Raw genomic sequence first — 20,072 nt, forward strand, 5'->3', positions numbered from 1 at the left:
AAAAGTGTAATTAAATATTTATGATACTGTAAAATCATACTTTCCACATGCTTACACAAAGCCAAGCATATTTTTTGTGTTCCTCTTGTGTATTTCTATTCTGAGATTTGGGGTCAGGGTAAATGAATGAATCTCATGTGCATCCAAGCTCTTAAACCCTGTTTTGCCCTCTTCTTGTTGTGCGATCAGTTTTCCCAGAAGTTTGTCAGTCACCGAGTAGTGTGCATTGACTCCCTGAACCTGAGTTAACCAGAACTCTTGGGTGTTTTATGATTCCCTTCCGGAAGGCTCCTGTAGCATGATCATGTATAGTCCATCAGTATTCTTTGGAATCTCTTTTATCCAAGGTAGAAGGTATTGCAAGAATCATTCTGAAGAACACATCATGTGGAGAGAACATACTTTTCTCTAGAAGGATTGTGTAGGAGTTTAATGTCACCTCAACTTGATGACTTTCATAAGGAAAAATGTTAAAGCTGCATATATGAAGGAACAGGATCTATACTTTGATTATTATAGTAATATTTGGCTTTAAGCAGCCAGGCTAAGTCTAGATTACGAACTTCACCAGTGCTTGATAATCCTAATGGACTAATGCACTGGTGTTTTGTGATACTGTGGTGGTTTTCACCTGAGAATGAAAACCCCCTATGAAGTCCAACCAGCCTTTTAACCTGTGTTTAAAATGAATATATTTTTAGGAGTTATAAACAGATTAAGAAGAGCTCGAGTGTGTTATAGTCTGAAGAATCCTACAGTTACCATAAAGATCAATGTTGCGAGATGGCAGTAAAACTTTACTGCCTTGATGCTGAGCTCCTAGAAGTGGACATGAAATCAAAGAGAATGAGGAGGAGGAGGCGGATTGTTTTTATGACACATAACTGTTGCCAATGAGATTCTTGGTTGCCATCAGAAAGGTAATTTTACTTAATGGCTATGATAAGCTCCAAATTCAGACATACAAAAATGTTGCATTAAAATAGCATACCATCAAGTCCAGTGCACCTCTCATCTTTTATCCCAAATAGCTGTTGAGCTATCAGAAGCATCAGAAGCAAGAAAGCGGGTCCTTTCAAGGTTATAGCTCGTCATGCTTGGATAATGCAATTCAGAAGAGCCTAAACACAACAAATCAAAATTTGTGAAATGATGCATGGCTTCTTGCTTCTGTATGTACATATAGATTTCCATTCTTCCATTCCAAAGAGCCCTTGAAGTATGTCAGGTATTTATAGCTCTGGATGTCTCACTTGTACATGTGGGAGTTAATGACTCACACCTTTTCCAAACAATGGAAGCTCTTCCTGAATAGTAGAGAAAACATTCCTTCCTCTGCTCAAGTACTGATTCACATTTGTTTGTTGTCATGTGGCAAACACCATTTGGTATGTTTACTCCTAGGTCTTAATTACCCTGCAGCAGTACTTTTCTCTTTATAGATCTTATTTCCTTTCCTTCTCTCAGCTGTAGTATCAAACAGCACCTAAATTAATCAAAAAATAATAGCCTAGTTCTTCCTTCCATCTTCCCTCCTCTCCCCAGCTGCATGCTTCTGCTTCTCCTGTCACCAGCACCTGTAGGCCCTCCACTGAACTTGATTCAACTTGTTAAGGCAACAGACAATTAATCCAGTGAAGAAAAGACAGTTTTAGCAATAGGTTTGCGATTCAAATTGGCTCAGTGAGGAGGCTCATAAACATCAGAACCAGCACAAAGGAGGGGGTCAGACTGGCACCAGGAATATGGTAAGGGGGCAGGACCTATGCAATATCCCTATATTGAATATAATGAAATAACAGTAAGCTGTTAATTCTGCTCAACCATAACTTTTGTTAAAGCTTTATGTTGCTTTTTGTCCCTGAAAGAGTTCACCTGAGTCAGGACATGTTCCAGGGCCGGAAGAGAAGGAAAGGGCACTATCAATTCTGGCTGTCGCTAGCCATGTAATCCTTTAATTGTCACCTGAATGTGCACCCTCGGTCTCTGGTTAGTGTTTTGGCAGAGATATTGCATAAGCCATCTTAAAGAGTTGTCCTACTTTCCTGCCCCTCAGCTCTTGGTTTTGTGCTGTGCTAGCACATGTACTAGTATAGCTGTGTCAAGAAATGGATCCCAGAAAAACTGGGAATGAGTGATGCTTTTTTAGCTGAGTTACTGTTTACCCAAATCAGTCCAACCTGCAGCCATGCAGACAGTTGTCAGCATCACTGAGAATGAGTTATGTTATGTTTTTTTCATCTCCTTAGCCATATTGGCATTCCCATCTGCTTATCACAGCCTTGTTGCCCCCTTATTTGTGCTGAAAGCAGATTAAAGGGGCTACCCTGGAAAGCAGGCCATGGAAAACATTGTGGGCTTAGTACCTGGGATGGGGAGTGTGTCAGCAAATCTGCAGAATGGTGGCAGCAGGATTTGAGAGGGCTGGGTGGGGAGATGACAATGTTCCAAGTTGAGTTTGTCACAAAGGAAAATATTATTTACCCATACTCTCAGATGATTTGTGTACATTTCTGATGCTTTTATTTGAATTTAAAAAAAAAAGTTGGAGACATAGTAATTTGTTGTTTAAAAATGCAATGAAACATTTATAGGCTAAACGTAGCTTTTGTGACAAAATCTAGGATGTGGTTAAAATAAAGTTATTTTCAGGACTTGGGCTTAGTGAAACAGCATGCTTTGAATTTTAAGTCCTGCGTACTGTTGTAAGCGTTATCTGTCCTTTGCCGAAGAATTTGCAGCAGGCTAGATCAGATCTCTCCAAGATGGTCCACTTTGCATGGGTTTTGTTACCCAATCAGTCTTCATTCTGTTCATTCCTCTGCCCTTTATTTATGCCTCTTCCTGTTTTTCCTCCTCCTTCTGTTTATGCTTAAATGCAGTCTATTTCCCTAAATGTAGCTCTTCTATTTAAATGTACCAGTGTTACTTACTCATTATTGTCCCACACCCAGACAACGTAGATTTGTTTCCCCTTTTGATAATTTTTGCTGTTGACCAATTACATTGATGTCTTTTGCTTCATGAATTCCACAAGTTAAATATTTTAACAGGCAATCGATACTATAGGCAGTTTTGCAAAACAATCTAGCAAAAACACTGGTAGGAAACTAGCAATCCTCCTCTGCCCAAAATAAACTAATAGACAAACCCAAAATTTCCCCACCACATGCCGCACAAATGTCTATCTTCACACACAAATAAAAATATTTGAAATATTATGAGATTCCTGTGGGTTCTTTAAATGAAATGACCTTCTCTTGCTATCCAAGGTTTTAAAAAAATAATAATTCAAAACCTCAAATGCTTTCCCTGAACTAGTCTAACTAGACTACACAGGTTGCAGTATGCATATTATAAGGACAGTGAAGTATTGTACTGTAATAGAGCTTATTAGAGAATTCTGAAGCAAAGCCATCTATAGACTAGATGGATTAGAAGCATGACAACTGGAAGCTGTTTCTTTCTGTCATCCTTCTCTACATCATTTGAAAAAGAAATTGAACTAATATCCCTCACACCTCAAAGTTGTGCCTTAAGGGAGCCATTATGTTCACTCCTCTCTTTGCACAGAGGCTAAATTTATTTTATAATCAAGTGTTGTTAATGTAAGAAAAAACATCTGCTTTTTAATGCTGGAAAACATGAGCAGAATTTGTCTTCTGAGTATATTGCAAGTGTTGTTGCAGGTCTGGAAAAATCATTTTTCTTTAGGTTTTGGGGGTTTAAAGTAATGCTCCCCACTATTCAAAATTTTAGGAGTTTCATCTTCATGGAATGAGGAATGTAACAGAAAAGATTTGTTTATTTTTTATAAACTGAAAAAACTGCTTGTTGGAGTGCCTTCTCACTTGTACTCTTCTACTGCATATAAACAAAAGTGAAACTTGTCAAACTGTAATCCCTATCTTCAAAACCAGTCTTTCTCCTAGGCTGCATTGTCCTTCAGATAATTTTGATCATCTTTATAGTATTTAGAATGGTTCATTTTTCACAAGTAAGGTTGTAACTTGTTGCAGTTGATGGTCATTCTTGCTGGTTTTGCATTATTAATGAAAATCAGAATAAAAAGCCTGTCTGCTTACAATCAGGTTCTCATAGAAGGAGTTTTGTCTCAAAAATATTTTGGCAGGATTATTTAGCAATTTTCATTCTGCTTTGCCAAATATATTCACTACATATTAACAAATAATTTTGGCTACGATTGTAAATACCTGTTGATATAATGCATTGAAGCAGTTGTATTTTGGTAGCTTTCAATTCTTTTTCTTTCCATCTTGGGTTGCTACATATGCATTAACTACAGTGGGATCAGTTATCCAGTAGCTTATACAGTAATGGATCTGGTATCTGTTCAGATGGAGCTTTTATGGTATTGATTAACCTTTTGGGACTTAGAGGGAAATAGAAGCGCTTGAGGTCACTGGAAAATTTTAAGTGGAAAGATAAGGCTACTTGGGGTGGAAGTACTAGTCTATTTGTTCATGCTTGGAAAAGGTGGATAGAAGGTTTTTTGCAGTGAAAAATGTCAGTTTTATAACTAAAATGATTCACCAAAGCGTATTCATTTTCCTGAGCTACTTTACACTTCCCTGTTCCCCCACGCCGTCCTGTGTCTGCCCCCCCCCCCCAATAAAAAAAAGTTGAAATGTATTTTGTTGAACCTTTTAATTTTGAGTTGTTTAGTGTGGTAGTATTGCTTGGCATAAGCAGCAAACTCGAAAATGCTATGGATTACCTAATTTCGTTGAAAAGAAGTTTTTACTCCTCTCAGTTTGGGGCAAAAACCAGGATCTTGGAAAACTGGGATAATTTTTTTTTTAACCATCTCTGTGAGTAGAGAGTTTAATTTCCAATACATTTGCCCTTTTGTTCATCATTTCCCCGTTCTAGTCCATTCCCACTGCCACTGTCCCCTTCTGTCTCACCCGGTGCATCCCACCATGGCCTTCTTGTCACCCCTACCAAGGAGGAGACAGCAGGGTTATGGCTAGGCTGGAGCTGTACATGTTAGACGTGTTTGGCTGGCCACTTGATTACTGAATTCGCATCAAGTCTTCCTCAGCAGCACACTACCTTGATTCTTTCTGCCTTTACTAGCTGGTACTTTTTGCAAAATTTGCAGATTTAAAGATGCGTTTGTAGTCCTAACTCTCTTTCTATTTGGTGGGTGGTTGTTAAGGAAGGACACATAGCAACAAACGTCATTTTCTTTGAATACCAGTATGGACATGTGGTTTATAGGAAATTAGTACAATGGAGTAAGTCTTAGAATTTATTAAAAATACATTGCTATACCATTCCCGATTCAAGTTTTTACCTAAGAATTACCATAACATTTGGAAGACTGTTTTCTCTAAATGTGTTTCTATGGTCAGCAGTAACTTGCAAAAAAGATGAAATTGCATGCTAGGAAATTACAGTTGCTGCTTCTGTATAATCTTGAAGTGGAGTAATATTAAAAGCATGAAGCTGTTTACAAGTGAACATCCCAGAGGTACTTAACTGTGGTTCGGCAGATGCAGTTTCTTGATTTTGTTAAGCTGATCTTAGGCAGTACTGCTAAAGAAAGGGGGTCTCAGCAGTATTAGCATGTGTGCAGATGTGACCATCTGAATCAAGTTCCTAATCTGGATGGAAATTTTCTTGTGTGGAGGATTAGTTTCCAGCCAGATTAGAAACCACATCTATCTAGCTGATTACCCAACCCACAAGCACTTTCATCAGCTACAGCTGGGAACACAAGCCAAAGAAGTGGAGGGATAGTTCCTTCTACTGAAAGTGCAGATTTTTATCTTAATGCAGATTGTAATTGTAAATCTGCACCTTAAGAAATGTTTTGTTAACATGCTGATGGGCTCAGAAAGGCTCAGCTGCTTGCGTACTGTTTAAAGACAAAAACAAAGATCCAAAAGCTTGTTGCTTTAAACATATTTGGGTATGCAGTAATAGATAATTTTGAAAGTAAACTTATTACTGAATAAGTTTGGATGTTTTGAAGCAGAAAACCCTGTAAACATGTTTTGTACCTTTGCAAGCTAAAAAAGGCTCTGTTTATAATGTTTTGTATACTGCTGTATTTGTACTACATAAATTTCACACAATTTTTGGCTTCAGATTAAAAGTTTGATACAGAGGTCAAGACTTCTAAGGTAGTAGGAATTAGAGATGTCAGTATAACAGTGAGCTGAAATATGGTGGATTAAACTGTAATTTTGTTTTCAGGCTTCCTTTTTTTTTTTTTTGGTTAGATAGTTATACCTTAAGATCTAATTTGTCATTTTAGATTCTTCACTTCCATTTCAGTTGATTTTTCATGTTCAAGGACTTAGCTTAAACAGGGCATGGGGAAGGAGGTGATGAGATGCTGCTCATAGTGGCACCACTCCAAGAGCCATAAGGCTGTTTCCTGATGAGTATATTTTCAAGACCAGTTTTTAAAAATTGCATTGGTTTCTGTTCCTCATTCCTTAGAAAAGTGCTGCTTAGGCTGGATTGGCACAGTATGGTTTTGGCTCAGCTGTTTCCACTACTTGGCATTTCATCTTGCTGTGGCATACTCTGGTCTCAGCATTCGCTTGCTGTGCTAAATAATTGAGATTATAAAGGTACTGAGTACTTGCTCCATCAAGCAACTAGTATGTTTGGGGGCAGACCAGTATGCATATTGCTGGGTGACTGATTAAAAAAATGTTTAAGGTACCACCAAGGTAGACTAGGGACATTGAAAGACTGTGTTGTTTTGTTTCTTGTTTGAGTCCTTACTTATTGTTCCCTGTGCAATGAACTTTTATAGTTTCAATGTGCAAAACACTGTCTTGTCCTATTGAATGTCATTCAGTGTTTTTCACTGGGGATTACTACAAAGACATTTTTAAAGTGTTAAACCTATAACAGGTAATTAATCTTTACTTAGTAATACTCTTTATTCTCCAACCCCTTTGAGAAAAGATCTCATGGGTCTTGAGTAGATTATAAAACTGTGATAGTGAATAGTTTGCTTTAATGAACCTAATTTTGAAATAAATTTTGCGCTCAAGTCCAATACATTTTTTTCCCCCATAGTAGTTGCTCTTCAAGATGATTTATTTTTTCCCTGCTTGTGATGCACTTTTAGTCAAAAGTGTCCTCTCGACCATGTACATCTACAGTCTTGATTGCCATCAACTGCCATCCTCGTCATCCTGCAAGTCATGCTTCAGGTAGCACATTTTAGATAATGTCTAACACACAGAAACTCCAGCCTGTGTTCAGGTAGGAGCTTGAACACAGTAATTACGCATTTGGTTTTAGCCTCTAGTGAGCACTTTCACTAGGAATACCAGTAATGAAAGGAACTACCTAGCAGGCAGATCAAAATTGAGCATCTTTTGTAGATCAAGAACTGTTTTAATTTTCCTATTTTACTGGAATAACCACTTACATTAAGGTTTAAGTGTTGACAATTTGAATGCTTGGGAAAGGTATGTGGTTTCATGCTGTACAGAAAGGAGGAAGATGCTGGCAGCATGCTTTTTCTTCCTTTAAAAATATCTGTACAGGATTTCCCTGTGAGTTTGCCCAAATACACATGCACAGAGAAATAGATGGCTGCTGCGTGGAGTGATGAGAATTTAAACAAAACATTGGTATCTCGTTAAAAATCTCCTCTGGAGATGGTAGTAGTTTTACGTTGCAGTAAGACCTTTAGGTTGTTCATTGCTGCAGTGCTTCTGATTCTTACTCTGAAAGTGCTAAGAAAATGATGCTGAACTGTGACAGTGTACCCCAGTTTTAAAAAGATGTCCTGCTTAAGGGAATATTCATAGGGCTTAATAAAGTATTACTCAGCTTTAAGGTTTATATGTGGAGATTTGAATTCAGGAAATGGCATTGTTACGCAAGAACTGGAGCAGCTAAAAGGAAAGCAGATTAATATACTAAGACTTGGAAGGGGAAGCTGGGGTTGGAGGATTTTGTTAGCTCAGGCACTGATTTTCATATTTAACTAAGAAACTTTCTGTAAAACTTTTTTTTTCCTTTAGAGCAGAATAGGGATTCAGGATCAAAAAGATGTTATTGGTGTATATAAACGGAAGATGATTCTAATCTTTGTGCAGAAATTTTCCTGCTTATTCAGGAGATCTGGGCATGCTTCACTCCAGGCATTTCTTTCCAGGGACTCATTAAAATGAATGCTCAAGGAGTATCAGATCATTTTTATTCAGCTATGTTATTAACAAAATAGAAAGTTGGAGTGATTAAGCCATGAAACTGTAACTGTCCCTCAGGAACACCTCAACAGTTGTACCTCAGAGTGCTTCCTATTTGATTTCAGTGCTTTCTTCAGTGGAGGAAAGAGGTAGCGGTACAATCATCTTGTGTGTGTCTATAGATAGAAAGACTCTGGCATTTGCATAAGAGTTTACATTATATGTTATGTTTAAAATGGAGAACTTAACATTGGATTTTTTTTTTATAAAGATGTTATATATTTAATTACTTTTATTGCTGTACACAGTGACTGCAAATCAAAAAATAGAAAATGTTAAAGTTTTGTAAGATTTTGTGCCATGAATTATATCACAAAATACTGTACAAATTTCCAGTATAAAAGATCTGGTATCTCACGTATCACTTTCTCTTACTGCTGAGAAAAGTGTAGCATTACAACTGATGTTACATTAGTTTTTCATCAGTGGAGAAAAAAAATCTCTTCGAACAGAGGAATGAGTTATAAAGGAGTAAAACTAGAGAAAGTTGATCTATAGTGATGCCGTAACTTAAGATCCTCGGGGAGTACGTACCTTCCCCAGTTTAAAAAAACAAACCCCAAAACAACAACAAAAAATCCCACACAATACAAAATCCCCACAGTTTTTGAAAGAAAGGAAAAGATTAAGTCAATAACTTAATGAAGGAAATACCTAATGAAATGTTAGTATTTAAAAATATTGGACTAAAAGCCAGTGGGGAAAGTAATTTGTACATGTAATCTTTCTCACCTGTCTACAAGAAAGCATGGGACTCTTCAGGGATAATTTATACCCCGTATTCTCTATGCACCTTGTAAATTAATGTCTCTGTGCTGTAACTTTCAGGACAATAAATGTGCATACTGAACCCTATTTTCCACTGCAGTTGAACTAGAAGAGGGGCTTTCTAGCATTCCCAGCTTGGCAGTTCCTAGAGGGCAGCTGAAAGCACCATGACCTTTGTAATTTATACAGCAGCATCAAATAGTCTTTGAAATACCTGAGCTGTAAAGTTGTGCATTTTGTGTGTGGTCTGTAGTCAAAATGTTCTGACCTGTTATGAATGAGAAAGTTGTTTTAAAACTTGTAGTGTCTGAGATGAGGAGTACATGTGAAAAATAAGGCTCATAACTGCACAAATCCCTTCTGAGTAATATGCAGGCTGGGAAGGTGAAACATTAGATACTCTGGTGCATACTTACACTCTGTTCCATGTAAGTATATATGGTATGTGTATTTCTTGACTACATATAGCACAAAATAGCTGGAGTATGTGGCTCATTACTGTGTCTTAGGAAGTGCCTGACAGGACTGTGTTGTCTTTAAGATTTTAAATCAAAAGTTTTGTAATGGGATGTGCAAATAAAAATTAATGAGGACTGAGACTTTGAGGCAAGAAAACCCCCAAATTTGGGAAATATTGATTTACAAAATTCAGGATAGCATTCACATGCACAGATAGGAATCTTTAAAGTGTTAACACAGATCCTGTCTAACTTGCAGATAGCAGATCTGTAAAGATAACAATCTGTGGAAGAAACAAATTGGTAAAGGCAACTCATCTTAGTAGCCTAATTAAAAAAAGAGCATTTCTAGGCTAAACCTTTGATAATTGTAATTCCAAGAAAAGGAACAATATTTTTCGCTCATTCAAACTTCATCGCCATTAAATAATACTTCTCGGTTTTCTAGTGTTCCTCCTTTAGAAGTGTGTGTTTCTTTTGGCAGGTAAGTATGCTAAAAAGCTCAGGATAGTTTGGTTATTTTGGAGGAGCTGGAGCTGTTTGAGAAGATAGGAATTTCTGTTCAGAATGGAAAACTGATCCTAATGGTCTCTTTGGAGACAGAATGGTCTTTCAAAAATTCTTTTACTTCTGGATATTAGAAAAGCACTTTTCAGTGGAAAAAAGGTTGTATGTTGAAACTGAAATATGGTGTGAGCTGAATACGTGTCCAGATAAATTCCACTAGTTACTGTTTTCAGTGTACTACTTTTGATTAAAAGTAACCTTGTAGATTTCTTAGTGTTCACAAAACCAAGGTTTGTTAATCTGGCAATGCGTGCTTTTCTTACAGTATTTATACTTCATCCACTGTACACTCTAATTTTGTATGTTCATCCATCCATGTGAGGAGTAACAGGATGACTATCCCAGCTAAGCAGTAGGGAGCAGTTTTAGGAGACTGGCTTCGAGTTACTGTGAGTCTCTGACATGCTGCAAATCATCCAGAGTTATATGGCGGGCAGGAGGCACTTAAAGAGCGACATTTTAGATGAACAAATTTAAGTGTAGCTGCTAATTTAAAGACAGTGAGGAATGGAGGTTAGTAACTTTTTTTTCTAAATAGGATAATGTTTAATTAGCCAGAATCATGTGGGTCAAGGAGTGATGTTTATAGGCTGAGACATTTGTTGTGCTAGACTGACAAATTAATATATACAATTTTTTATTTTGAAGTATTCAAGTTTTTATACATAATGACCTTGCTATAACCTCATAAGAGCCAGAAGGAAAAACTGTATTTCTTAACAGGACATCTTCTTATTTTTCTTCAATGAACATATGCTGCTAATATTAAATCTTCAACGTGTCTCAGGTCATACACTGAAATAATAATTTTGCCCCACCAGATCGCCTTTCTTCTAAGATGTTTTTCTTAACTGCCTGGAATTAGTTGGTGTGAGTTTAATTAGGTTTAAGTGGGTACACTCTAGCTGCAAAAGAAGATACTACCTATTCATTCATCTTTGTGTCCTGTTTCAAAAGAATATGCAGTGTTTACAGGAGGATAACTGTTATTCTTTTGATAATCTGTATCAGTACTATTTTAAAGAATTTATAGTTATCCCTTCCTTGTTTTATTTCATGTTTCTTCTGTTTTATAGTTTTTTAGTGACATTTTTTCTCCTTGTAGCCCCAAAATATTATCAAATAGCCTGATGGGTTGAACACTCCTTGTGTTATGACATGCTGCTTAAAAGCCTTAAGTGGAAGGTAAATGTTACTGTGGTAAAAGAGAACTTTAAGAAAGAACAAGTGTCATACACATTTAGCTTTGAAAAAGCAGTGTAGTGCTGTGGTTCACTGCTTGTGATATAAACTGATGTGAGTAAAGGGCTATTTTATAAAAAGGAAATGGCAATTAAGGAAATGGCATGTTCCTTAATTACTGCCATTTCAGAATGATCTACAGTAAAATGGTGTTCTATGTCCTGCTTTTTGTAGGAATGTAACAGGCATGGGCTCTAAGAAACATCTGGGTTTTAAGCATTTTTATCCTGTTTCATATAGTAATTCTGCCCATTGGTTTTGTAGGTGGTGGAAGGGAGACTTTGCTAGTTACGTACATAAGGAAGGGAAGGTACAATAGTTCATATACAACGCCTGGAAAACAAAACCCATCCAAGACCAATGGACTTAGGAGCATATGATTAATCTAAATGGAGTGAGAAATGAGCTGGAGCACTTAAAGCTCCCTAGCTCCTGTTCCTACGCCTGCTTGACAAAGCCAGCAGAAGAACACAGGACCTCCCTCCTTTCCCACAGAGTATGACTGAGTGTTCCAGCCAGCTACTCTAGCATTTAGATTATCTCATTTAGGTGGATTTAAAAACAGAAGAAAGAATATCATAAACAAGTATGGGATCAGGTACCAGGTAGAGATCTAAGTAGATAACTTTTTTCTGTAGGCAAACCCTCATTACTAGTGAGTGCGCAGAGCAAAAAGCAGTTTTATAGGTGCATGTTCACAGCAGGAGACACGAAGAAAACTAAGCACCTTATATTAGGGTAGTTCTTGTTGGTTTTTAGACATACATTGCAGTTCCGGTCATAACAAGTAGACCTAGCTATTGCATAATAATTCTTCTTTTCCAGATACTCTTACCAACCACTGTGTTGCCCTTTGTAACTAACACATGGTAGGAATATGAACACTTGTATGGCCAAGAACTTGAGTGTTTACTCCCAGGATGAGTCTAAAGGGTATCTTTTCCCTTCTCCTAGTTCTCTATATTGTACCGTCAAAGTGAGTATTTTATGTTGAATGTGAATTCTGTCTCTGGGCATACTTAACATTTGTAGAGTACTGGTATTTTATTCCATGCACAACCAGACTAGACCTACATATTATCTACTTAAAATAGCAAATTTTAAAGATCTTTAGGGTCTGCCATACTGAATAATTTTCAAACCTTTTTGATCTAATATTCAGCAGTGCAAGTTTCTTAAGGTTCCTGATGTTTTGTCTCTAATAATATGGGCTTTTTAAGATGTCAGCTGACAAGTTATTCCACAGAAGAACATTTCAAGAGTATTTATTGACAGATAGATCCTAATGGCTCCTGAAATGCTGTATCTTGGTCTGGAAATCTGAGTAGATATCAAATTCTGTTTGTTTGTCTTTTGGGATAAGATTAATGAGTCTTGTAAATTATTAAAGACTATGCTCTCATCTTCCAGACCTGATTTCTCCGAATAGGCGCTGTATGCTAAAAGCTACTCATTCGTAGTTGAACTGATAGCTGAATGTATTTATTATTGATGACTTGGTGGGAATTTCCCTGTCTGAAAAAGGGCGGTAGGCTGATAGAAATAATTTGCATGGAAAGGCAATGTTAAAAGATTTGCCATTTTGTGCAATTATTTCTGAAGATGTGTTTGTTTGGACTCATGCCATGGGGTACCCAGCATAAAAAGTTATCACTGATTGAATCTTGTCCTGCACCCCTCTTACTGTTCTTACAGACCCATGAGATTTTTATTATAACTTTGATATGTGAGGTGTATTCCTGTAAAAGCAGTACAATTTTATTTAGCGTATCTTCATCAATACATTGTAATTTCTATCACTGTTTTACCACACAAAAACAGGCTGTTAAGTAAAGCTAAAGCAATGAAGCAGAAGAGAGTCCTAGATTTCAGCATGGCTACTCTAGTATCCCAGACATTATCAAAACCAGTTTCAAAGCATTATTGCCAGCCATAAGGCAGTGAAAGCAGGCATTATTCTGACTGAACTCATAATCCTTCAAGTTTGAACCTGCTCTTAAAGATCTATTGAGACAAAATTTCATTATTATGTATCCCATTAAGAGAATATATTACTAGTATATGTAGGATAACTTTTCTGCTAATGTACAAACTTAAAATATTTTATGAAAATAAATCAATACCTTAAAATGAAACCCAAGCCTCAGAATGCCAATTTACTTTAAGACCTGGCTCGTTCAGGATGGTTAATGGCTCTCGGTGGTGTATCTCCACTTAAGCCTATCTAAATCTGGATTGCCACAACCTTATTGTGTGACATGTCCTGTATCACTCCCACCCCACTGCCACGTGCCCAATCCCCCTGGCTCCTAGTGGTGGGACTTGCACAGTTTCCAGTTCAATCAGGTCCTTGAACTGGCTCACTGTGGGATCATGTGAGCATCTGTGTATGTACATAGGAAGGGGCAGAAGCTCAGAAGCCAGTGACAGGGGTAGGGCTTTGCCAGCCCAGATTTAGATTGATTTAAGATGTTGCACACACACACCCTTTTGAAACTTCACTCATTTGGAATATATTATCTGCAAGTTTTTGCTGAGCCTGGAAGTTTCTAGTTGAAATGGATTTTAGATTAAGCAGAGAATTTGCAAAACAATGGGAGAGAGCAAAATTGTAGCATGAGTCATAAGCATGGGACCTTCTGCCACTGTATGCTTAGAACTGTTGAAATCCTGTGGATTAGTTAACAGAATAACTGTAGTTTCCAGCATGTAATCAGCTATGTCCATTGTACTTTCAGTTTGTTGTCATAAAAGATCCAGTTTAGTCATAAAACTCTGTAGTTTATGACCACTTCTTTGAACAACATGGCTTAGATGATGTGCTAAATTAAATGCTGATGTTTGTTAAATGTTTATTGTTTTTATATGTTGTTGTTTACTTCTCATAACATCTGAGACATGGTAGGTGCATCATGAAACACAAAAAAGTGTATATTCAGAAATTCACAGTGTAATGACTGATAAAGGGAAAGGAGGAGGATACAATGGATCAAGGCATTTGTATTAAATGTCAAATAAAAAGTGGAGTAATTGTAATAGAATATTGGCTGGGGTACAGGACTTGCAGTCCACCTGTGCTGGCTAGAGGGAACTGCCAGGTTAAAACAGTGAGGATTGTAAATGGTTTGTTCAGAGGTCACTGAAATTGCAGATGGTTTAACTGAGTGTGTAATAATTTAAGAAAAAAAAAATGATACATGGAGTCAGTCATAGCTCTGACACAGCTACAATTAGAATAAAACCAAAATCTGGATAAACAAACTCCATTTTGACTGACTGTTGAAGTATATCCTGACCTTTTTATTTCAGTTTGAAACATGATCTTAATTACTATAGCACAATAATACTGAGAGTAAAATGGAGTTAAGTCTTCATTTTTGCAATTGCTTGTCCTGACTGCTTTGACACTTAATGACAGGACCACAGGAAAACAAATACTGCTTAGAGGCAGCAAAGTGGCAGTCAGTATCTAATAGGTGTGAGGCATTCTGGTTGGTCTTTCTCTGGTTTTCCTTGTCAACCATATTTATCATTGAGAAGCTCAGAAGCCTTCTGCAAAGCTTCCACAAGATTTGGATGATGTCAAAATGTCTCATTGGAGTAATTTTAAAGTTGAACTTCAGATGAGACTGTTAAGGATTTCTGCCTAGATTTGTTGCTAGATCATTTCCTAAGTAACGTTTCCAGTAACTCGTATCTCTTACCTATCAGCATGCAAAGCTCTGGATCTATGGAAATGTTAGCCTTCTGATGAGCCAACTTGACCTTCTGAACTGCCTTTTGAGGATTGGGAAGGATTTTCTTACAGCTTGACTTCCAGGCGGCTAGCTGTCACCATTATACTGCCTGGTAGACTGCAGCAGTCATTGGAAACTTGGAAAAACATTCCATTCATGGGACTTGACACCCACTGGTGTGTAATGGCATCAGAGGACAAGTTTGTTGTTTGCTGTAACAAATGCCAGGATGTTGCTTAGCTGTTCTGTAACTTGTCAAGCAGGCAGTTAGGCATCCTTGAGAACATACTTGCAAACACCAAAGCATATTGTCTTCAGAAATGAAATACTGAATTCCACACCCATTCCTGTCCTCTTCCAAAACCACCTTTTATTCTAAATTAAGACATTTTCTTAAAATCTGGTGTTTAACCAAATTGATATATCTTTTCATGAATTTTCTGAATAATGCCATTCAGCAATGGCATTATTCACAAAAGAGATTTTTGTCTTTGTACATTCCAGAGGATAATGTAGCCAAACTTGGAATGTAACAAAATCTCAAAATGTTTCTCTGCATTGAGTAGTAAATCATTAGTTTGGGCAACTTTACATGGCACCGTTCTGAAGACCATGATATCAAGCAGTATATATGCATTGGCAAAGTGAAATGTGTTTAAGTTTTTGTGACTTGTGGAGTGCTTAAAAGCTATCATCTCAATATTTAATAATTTAACTACTTTCACTCTGTATCTGCTCCCTGCTCATCATTGCCAGATCCCTCGCTTTTTTGGTTTTATGACACTCTTTCCCATCTCTTAATGTTTCTTTAGCTTATCTTGTGTGGAGAACAGAAAGCACATTAAAGCTAGGATTACGTCTATGGTGGCACTGCAGCCCAGTAAAGCCTGACTTCCCATCCTTTCCTGGTCATTGATTCCACTTCTGCACTGCACCATGTGTTGTGCCAGCACATGTGTTTGTGCAGCCGTGTGGTGAACCGAATCAGGGAAGGGATTCAACTGGAGAAGGAAAACCCTGCCAAAAAAGACCAACTGCCAGCATAAAGCAATGTTGTCTTGGGTGGTTAGGCTGGCATAGGAACAAACAGCTGGGGGAGAAAAGGTAGGGGTTCTCTTAAGTTTGTTCTGCTGAAAAAAATTATAATGGAGCCACAGCCTAAAAATTAAGGTTTTGCCTAAAAATAAGTGATATGTAAATTCAGGGAGGGGAAAAAAAAACAAAAACAAAAAAAACCCCACCAAAAAGTCATGACCAGGTTTAAATAAAAAGGATTGCCACTTATTAGTGCATATTCTTGTGTTTATTTCAAATCCTTGTGTTGATTTAGCCCAGGTCAGTTCCTTACTAAGTTAAATTAAATCAATGAAGTGTTCTTGAGTAAATAAAGCATACCCATATGAGTGATGCTGATGAGGCTTAGGCAAACAACTTGATTACTGAAGTTAAGTTTACTGCAACAAGGTTTTCCGATGCAATTTCTGTCAGGTAGTAGGTTTGCAGGTTGCAGCCTCTTTCAGGAACACTGTAGAAGTTGATACTTGAAATGCAGGTGTGTAAGTCACTAGCTGAAGTTTGTGCAGCCCATGTATACTGGGGTCCGCCAGCTGAACCACACTAGCAGGTTTTCAGTGTTTGTACTTATAAGCACATTGCTCCATTGGCTTAGCTTTAGGTCTATCAGGGCAAATGAGGAGGAGAAAGATTCCTTGCAGATCAGGTATTCACTGTCAGTTTTGCCACTTATTTTTCATTTTTCTTAGTGCTAGAGACAAACTTGCACTTGCTTGTACTACTGTATGGCTTGCAGATAATAGTAATAGAATTAAAATAGAGCAATTCAGAAAGTATTCTCAAAGTGAAGTTATCTGTAAGGACATAATCCAATCTAGCAGCTTGCTGCTGCTAAGAAAGTTCCTGAGCACTCTGCCCTTCCCCTTCCTCCCCACCCACATTGGTGCTATGGCCTCAGATCTTTGTCAGCTGATTTAACTCACTAACTCGGCAGAACGTGAACGGGGCAAAAGTAGATAGTTTTCTGCTGTGTTAGTGAGTTGATGGGCACAGAAGAGGAGGCAGAACCACATGGCTGACAGCAAAGGCAGGGAAAGGAGCAAATCCTCAGTCTTTCAACTGTAAGGACAGCGTTGTGTAACTTCACTGTTAATGATGCAGGTAACATAGATAAGGAGCGCGTTGCTTATGCCAGTAACGCTGGGTATGTGTAAGGTATCTAACTATAGGCCTTTGTTGCAAAGGCTGTCTTCTGTGCTGTGTCACCTATGATACTGAAACAAAGCTAAGATTTTTTTAGCGGTCCTAAAGTTACTGGAATTAAGTGATTTTGTATGATAATTAATGGTAAGAATTAGGAAGAAGTTATTAGAGAATATATTACACTTAAGGAGGAACCCGATTAACGTTGCAGTCAACTTTTCTGAAGTGAGAAAGCAAGCTAAGATGTATACTGTTACGTTGGCGAACTCTCTGAAGTCCAGATAACCAGTGAAACCCAAACCAAGACTGCTCAATTTGAGTTTTTATTGAAAAACAGGATAGAGGAAGAAGTGGTTATTACAGAGTATTCCTTTTACCATCATTCTCCTTGTCAGATTATTTGAGTTGCTGTTCAGTAGGCTGCTTTAGCATAAGAGAGGAAGAAGTCTCTGCGTAGGTACTGTCATCTGCTGTGAAGGGAGAGCAAGACAACTTTGAGGTACAGGTCTGTCCTCTGGAAGTGTTCTTTCGGTGCACTGTTGGGTTTAATGAGCTGTGCCGAAACTGCTGCATGGCAGATGATGCTCTAGCCATGTGGTAAACCAGATCAGGAAACGGGTTCAGTTTTAAAATCTCTATAAAATAAATGAGAGGATGTTCATGACACAGCTTTCCCCATTGTTTGGCATCTGTGCTGCGGCAGTGGTCTCCATGCATCTGCCCCTCCTTGCTTACAGCCAGGTTATTCATGCTCAGATCTTAGCCCAAGAGCTCCTGCTTTGATTTCAAATGATCAGAATATAATTCCTACTTGTCTTCCTCCCCTTTGTTTTTCCCTGTCAGTTTTTACCTAAGAAGTACACAGTGCATAGCCAAGCTAAAACACAACTGTAAGCTAGTGCATAGCTCATAATTCAAAGAGGAAAAAAATACATTCCCCTTTGCTTACAAAACAATAGCTTAAGGACTTTTTGCTAAAAGGAGAAAGGACCCTAATGCATGTACTGTGTACTTCTTGGAATTGATTTTTACCGTGAAGCAGCAACCTTTAGTTTAAGTTCTGAAACTCACAAATAGGTGTTTGTGATGAGCAATGAAGTACAGACACCTGATACTTTTGGTTAGGTAGCTTTGTCACTCTGCTCCTAATGTTGTATTTTTCTGGGGAGCATGTTGTGATAGTGTTAGCTATCATGGCTTCTGTCTTCTGCCTTTCTTCTGTAACACATAGATGTAAGCAATATTAAACTTCATTACTTGCAAGCCCTGTTACAGCCAACAGTTTTCCATTGGTTTTTGTTCTGTTGGTTTCCTACAAGAGAGGTTTTCAAATGGGTCAGCAAAAATACATTAAACAGCTTCTTTTTAAATGCAAAGTTTGATTATATGCGGCAGTCTGTGTGAAACTAGTCAGTCTGCATGAAAGCAAGTGGCCTGTTAGATCACTTTAAAAACAAAGTTTAGGAAACAATCCTATCCAGGTCAAGTTCCCTCTCAGCCCTCTGGCATGGAGGAGAATGCTGACAAGTATGATGCTTTTATTCAGAGCGATATCTTGTACAGGAAAAAGAACTTCAGTTCAATATGTATACACAGATTTTTAACTCTTAAGTACTGCCTTCCTCAAAGGTCGGGGAATAATCAGTTTGCTTCCCTAACATAAGGAAAATCACCTTCAAATTTCTTAAATTACAAAGGGAAAGGATTTATGGTTACCTTAGTATACATTTCTAAATATTTTTACTTGTTAAGTAGCTATTTTCACAATGGTATGTGCTTTCCTCTCTATATAAATTTTGTGTAATGCTCAAAATTCTGTGTGGAAACAGGTCTGAGCTTAAAAGGAAATAATGGAAATATGCTTTCAGCCATACTTCTCAGCACCCAGCAAGCTAATGTACGTATCTGAAAAAGAGAAGGGAGAGTGCATTAAACCAATCAGAGCTGTGAAGCTGCAGCAATACAAAACCGTTGGTATTTTAAATAAATGGTTAAAATAAATTCCTGTCAGTTAGTGCTGGACTATTTGAAATTCCCCTAGGTTTAAAAGAAAAAAGGAAAAATAATTTTAACTAGCTCATTTGATAGAAGAATGACCTGCAGATGGGGTTTGAGAGAATAATAGGCAGCAGGTTATAGTGGGAAAATTGTGGCAGAGCAGCACCTCAGACTTTGATACGTTTATGCAGAGTGGGCAGCGGAGACGTGAAGAATTCCCTGCTGCAGACATTGCGAAGCACCAGCATAATACACCCATTTTATTTCTACAGACTGCTAATGTAATGTAGTTGTTCATAGCAGTATTATGCTCATGAAATCATATGCTGAAAAGTTTTAAAACACCAGAAGTGTTATGTAGTGTGCACATATCAGTGGGTTTTCTCCCATGTATGTTCATATTTTCAAGTACAGTCAGTCATATGTGGAAAACTTAGTGTTTCTTCCAGTGTTGTCCTGCTTTGCTCTAGGACAAATACTCCTTCCCTAGTTCCCAGGGTCCTGAGATGTGTTTAGTAAATATTTGATTTTATCAACACTTCATGTAGTCTACTGAAAATGGGGGAAAAAAAAAAAATTAAACCCTGATAACTGCCAAATTAGAGGGATTTTATGAAGACAGCAAAAATTTTATAGCCACCTAAATTCAATTATAAAGTGAACTCTTAAGCAGGAAAGTTTGGGTGTGATACGGTAGCACTGGAAAAATCTTTTCTTCCTCTCCACTATCTTACTATTGGGAAAATATGAAATATACTTGCTGCAACTTAATAACAACAAAAAATTGAGATTGCTTGGGCAGACTATGAAAATTAAAACTTTCTTATGAATGA

The 20,072-nt window shown here is 37.6% G+C and overlaps 1 protein-coding gene across 7 annotated transcripts in view; it reads left to right on the forward strand.

Moving 5' to 3' along the window:
- Nucleotides 1–20,072, forward strand: part of PEAK1 (pseudopodium enriched atypical kinase 1) — a 125,248-nt gene that overhangs the window by 19,173 nt on the left and 86,003 nt on the right. The window lies entirely within an intron of this gene.

Source organism: Haliaeetus albicilla, chromosome 12 (genome assembly GCF_947461875.1).
Source record: "Haliaeetus albicilla chromosome 12, bHalAlb1.1, whole genome shotgun sequence".
NCBI lineage: Eukaryota > Metazoa > Chordata > Aves > Accipitriformes > Accipitridae > Haliaeetus > Haliaeetus albicilla.